Raw genomic sequence first — 6,000 nt, 5'->3', positions numbered from 1 at the left:
TCCTTGATTGGCCTCTTCAATTGCTAATGCACCTCCACCTGCTGACTTCCCTCCAGCTGAGCCAGTTTTTCTACAAAAGAAGTTACTTTTTGTCTATGGCAAATTCAGTTCAATGACATAGTACTTAAGATAATGACCTTATACTTATATAATTCCATACCATTTCCTTTTCTTAACTTTAATTAAAAACAATGGTGAAGGATACCAGGAAGACAAAGGGCTGGATTTAAAAAGAAAATGGAGTGTGCAGGCTGACACAGATATTTAAAGTTTATTACCTCAGATAGAGTCTATGAAGTCTACACAGACAGATTTCTCAGATTTTCACAGCAGTATATTTATTAAAATATTGTCTAACCTCTTAGCAGTTGCCATTATCCAGTGGTTCAGCCAGCTGCCCTTTTTTCTTCATCATAACCAGCTGTTCAATCTGATCCTGGTGAAATGATATTACAAGTTCTAATTTTTTGTGTCCAAAACAGCATATTAGAACTATGTGAAATATAAACAATATGCCTATAGCATCTATTAGTGGTCCAGCATCTCTGTTTTGACATGTCCATCATTATAAATTTAACCTTGGTGTCATTGCTGCCATCTCAGAGATGGGTATTATCAGGAATGGTCACTCAAGATAACGGTATCCCTAATGACCTGGCAACCACACCCATCTAATCTCAGTGGAAACCCTTAAAAGCAAGAACAGAGCAACAAAATAAATGAACCAAAAGTCAAAATCTCAGCAATTTCCCCCATTCTCCTCACTTCAAAAATTTTTAAAACATCCACCTTAACATTAGCTTCTTTTAAACTATAATCATCTTTGGCTTCCAAATAAGTTGTTTGGATTGCTGAACTGGGATTTCTTATTTTAAAAAATGTCAAACTGGTTCAGTCTAGCAATTTCAAAACTCACTGTCAAAAGCATTTTCTAATAAAAAAAGAGAGCAAAACAGACCACTTTCAGAAAATAATTCTCTTTTAAAAGCATCGATTTCAGCAGTTTCTAAACTGATTTAAAAAATTCATCAGAAAATCCTCAATGAACTCTCTTCTGGACTCTGTCGACTATGGCAGGTATATCCTATGCGTATATATGCAACACTTCCAACTATCTGCATGGAATTCCTTTGTAGGTTTCCTTTTAAATGCTAATTAAAGATCCATGGTGAGTGACAACTACATTTGTGTTACTGCAGTGGACTACCCAGACCTTTATGGACATGTGTCAGAAGCTCCCATGGACAACCCAGCATATTAAATGGTGAGGAAATCATAAAGCTTGGCGTACATTTCAGATAGATCAACACATTAATTCCATGGTTTGAAAGTCTGCAACTTCTCTGCTTAAAGAGTTTCAGGTGACCGCTTTCCAGACAACAGCTAGGCAGAACAGAGATTTCATAACCTGTGAATATACTCACGATATATAAAAAAAATCCATTTCCAAGTTTCCAAAAAAGCTGAAATAACAAAATTTTCTTTAAATAACTGTTTAAAAACTTATTTAGATTATAAAAAAGCCTGAACACCTTACAATGCCTCCCTTCCTTCCCTCTACGCTTCCCCAAAGGCACAAAGGGATTCGGCCATAACTGAAAAACGTTTAGAGGGTAAAATAAGAGTAAAATATTTGTAAGATGTTTCACACAACATTTGGTTGAAAGTGGGAATTTTGCATTGCCAATCAACTTCACATTTATTATAGTTTAAAATGTGTAGCTTTATGCAACTTTTTCTTTCATGACACTGTTTTTCCTCTTCCTGCCATCACTTAACTTTTTCTCTTTCTCTGTAATATCACACATCAGTGCACATCTTTGTCTTCAGCATCTGTTTCCTATTAGCTTCCTCTTCTTCCTTCCTGACTAGTTCCAGATTATCAGATCCAGACACAGGCTTGAGTAATCCTAGTGTTTTTTTTTAAATATATATGTGTATGTATGTATATGTGTATATAGGTATATGTGTACACAACTATGTCTACACTGTTTTTCATGTATATATGTCTGTATATTAATATATATTATACAACTATATGCCACATATATACATACTTTTATATAGTATATATAAATGAAAAACATATATAGAGTGTACACATAATATGTATATATATGTATAGTAAATATATAATACATGTGCATACATAGAGTCCAAAAGGCGCAATGAATGATATACAGATAAACGAAAGCTTAGGCCTTGCTCCAAGATAGTGAAGAGGCATCATATATCAGATGGCAATATAGGTGGTTAGAGAATACCACATTCAATGAAATTAAAAATGAAAATGCACGGTGACACGAAGAACTGAGAAAGATCCAGATAAACTTTTTTCATCAGTGTTCGGTTCTTCCTAACTTTTCAGCGGACTTTAAAGCAAGGTGGTCTAACAGTAACATTAAAAGCTTTGAAGAGCAGTTAGTTTCTCAGCATGAGACGCTCTCTATGCAAAATTACAGAGTTTATAATATGCTGCTAGTCTACAAATCTGATTGGCTCAGGAGACCTAAGTGCTTTATAATAAGAGTGCCTCTAAGTGCACATATAAATACATAGGCTAAAAATGTTCCAAGTAGACCATGATGCAATAAACTTAACTGCTCAGTTATGGGCTAATGTGTCAAGAATTCCTGTTTTAATAACTACTTGATTACCTACTTACCCAATCTTGTGAATATTACGTGCTTTCTGGTAAGGACCATTGGGTAAATACATATTTAAAGAATCTCTGAAATATTCATTCTAGGGATTTTTTCAGCAAATAGAACAACAGAACACTAATTTAAGAGCCAGAGGCAATACAGCTACAAAAGGCTACATTCAAACAGTGCTCTGAGCGTGACTTAAACAGACAAAGGCCAAAATATTTAAACTTAGGCTAAAAAATCTATGTTGACACATAAATTGTTGTCCTCAGAAAATAAATAAATAAATAAGGACAGTAAAAGAGAAAGGGAATGAACTATTAGTGAATTAATGTTAGCGTATTGGCCCATACTTTGAAGCTTAACTGCAAGTGTTCTGATTTGTGTCTATTTAAATATAAGACTCTCAACCTTTATAAAAATATATAGTCCCTACAGCAGTGGCAAAGTAACTCTATTAGTCCACAATGAAGAAAAAGCTAGACATTTCAATTACACCACTGTTATGATGCACATGGAACAACGCACCATAATCTGCCTTCATACATACTCTTCAGCAGCTCCGTAGTGGGACAAGTACAGTCACTTTGCTTCAGCTTCACACGCTGATTCAGTGATAGAATAAAGTACTTCACAGATTAGCTTAGTCTGCAGCACTTAAAGGTCAGGATTTATTGTAATGTAAATCACAAAGCAATTTTATCTTGACAGAGATTACATACTGTTACAATATTTCTCGCTGAATCTAGTGATGCGCTTGCTTTTTCTTTGCAACTGCTGTGCAAAATTGGACTTTAGCCCAGAAAAGGAAAAGAGATGGCAGCCTGTTTGGTTTTTCAGCAACAACTTAATTTCTCTTCAGATTTTTCAGCACTCTGAAAGAAAGGTATTTAAAAAAACCCCTACCATAAACACAAGTAAACCTTGCAGAATGGACAAGTAGTTTGTGCAAACAGTAGGTAGGACATCCACGTTAGGCAAGACATCCACTAAGTTATTTTGCAGTGTAAGTGATACTTGACTCCTATTAGCCCAAACGAAACGATCTCATTACACAATGCTCACGCAGCATGCTGTCATCTCATTCAAAATGCATTTATTTAAAAAAAAATTACAGTATTTACATCCTAACTAAAAGTGCAACAGTAGAGAGCCAGTGCTCAAGCATCTGCTCCACTCCCATATAACCCATCTAGGCTTATGCATTGCCAGGACTTCCGAACACGAGTGGTTTCTTTACGAGTGGTTGACTAAATTATTTCTGATCGTGTTTATGGACAACAAAAGTTCTGTGTAGTAACACCTGATGCAGTCACAGCATTAATAAACATAATACGCACTCATACTGAGACTGGCATCAGCTATAAAGGTTAATCACAGATTAACCTCCTTGCCTAGTTTAGGCACTTTCCAGCAAAGACTGTCTTTTCTGAGACACCAAGCACATGCATATCTCCCGTTAATATAAACCTGCACTTTTCCAGGGACTAGACTGTGATGGTTCAAAGCCAACCGAAAAGTACCTTATACAATGAATAGAGCTAGTGACATTAGAAGGACTTCTCAGAGCAAGATACAGCTCATACTGAATAGATTTAACATAGTCTAACCTTAGGTTTGAAGGAGGACAAGTAAAAAGAAAGTCTTATTATTGAAAGTCTTGCTGCTTTCCCAGTCTTTCTTTCAAAGGTTAGTAGTTTGGGGGTAAACCAGGCATTTCAGTGAACTCCCTGTTGTGTGGAAAACCGAACAAAGGGGAGGAGGACAGGAAAACACAATACTGGGTGGAGAAACTTGGAGAAAGACAGCAGCATTTTTATATGCCTATATACCGCAATCCTGGATTGATGTGGTAACTTGATAAGACGTTAAATTACGCAACCATTCCCACAGATGTACTATCACAGTAGTTTTGGGCCCTTGAACATAGCTAGACTTGTTGACCTCAGACTGAGCTTGCAGTTAGGATAAACAAGTTGCTGTGCCAGTGTACAAATCAAGTCTGGAATTTGAAAAGTCATTAAGACAATAAACATGATGCTAAGTTTACAGATTCACTTTTCCAAGCAAAATCACACTTTAAGCTATTTTAAAAAAGCTCTCTTTTTCAAATAAAAATGCAGAGCTGCATATAAACATACAGTTGTACAACTGCTGTGCATATTTTATGTTTAGATGAAATGGCAAGTTAGTAGATCCTGCTGTATTTTCTAGATTCCTCTTATTGAATTTCCGCTTTTTAAATTTGTTATTCTTTCATAAGGTTGGATTTTAAATTGCACACAAAGCAAAGAAGTAAAACCCATCATATATCCCTAGACTGATCTCTGGGATGGAGTAAGGATGCCAATTAGTATTCAAAAACCTTACTACTAATGAGCAGGAACAGCAGGTGCTACTGAAAAAAAAAAGAGAAGTTTAAGTAATTCTAAAGTTTATGAACCCTGGTATTTATTTCAAAATGCAGTGAAAGTTACGGTAATTATGGCACAGGATTCTTGAGCCATATTAATACACTCCTCAGAATATCAAGTAAGCGTAGGAAACTGATAGACACCAAGAACATTCTATAAAAAAGTAAGAGCGCAAAATAATTATATTCTTGTACGTATTAGTTCTTTTAATTGTACGCATTGGCCTGAGTAAACAGGGCAGTTGACCCGGCTAGTTTGGATTCAGGGTATATTGTTTATTTACATAGAGATTTTGTAGGCTATGAAACCAGTAAATAAATAAATAACAAAATAAAACTTCCACATGAGCCTGAGACCACTCTTTTGGCATCACCTCAATTCTAGCCAAGGAGAATGCATTTTAATCAATTTCAAAACACACAAGTTTCTTTTGGCCCCTCCTGAGCAAAGATTCCTTAGTTTATTAATTTTAGCATCATTACCTTTCCATGTAAACACTGCTTTCCAAAGCTGAAAAGAAAAACAGCCTCAGAAACAGCCACCGGGTCCCTGGGTTTTTTTTAAAGCATGCATTTTACAGACTGCAATCAAAGTAGGTTAACAGTACATTTAGGTAATTTTGATTCTTAGATGTGCCAGTGCAAATAAATAATAACCTTTCAATGATCGCAAATGAAAACTGATATAAATACCTACCCGCTGCACATATTTAGATGGTCATTTAGCAATCAGAGGTAGTAAGAAATGAAATGCTACTAGCTTGTGCCGAATTAAAACAAGGCCAAGGATATTATTGCAGTATTATAGCTCATTTATTCTTTTATTTCTCATATTCTTATTGACCACAGATCTTCACAGCAGCTTAAGCAGTTTTTATAGTTAGCCATTTCCTACTAGATTGCATAGCTTATCCTTTTTTCTAGAACAAAATCTGAATT

Source organism: Struthio camelus, chromosome Z (genome assembly GCF_040807025.1).
Source record: "Struthio camelus isolate bStrCam1 chromosome Z, bStrCam1.hap1, whole genome shotgun sequence".
In the NCBI taxonomy this organism is placed as follows: Eukaryota; Metazoa; Chordata; class Aves; order Struthioniformes; family Struthionidae; genus Struthio; species Struthio camelus.
The sequence above is the reverse complement of the archived record's forward strand: the minus strand, read 5'-3'. Positions refer to the sequence as shown.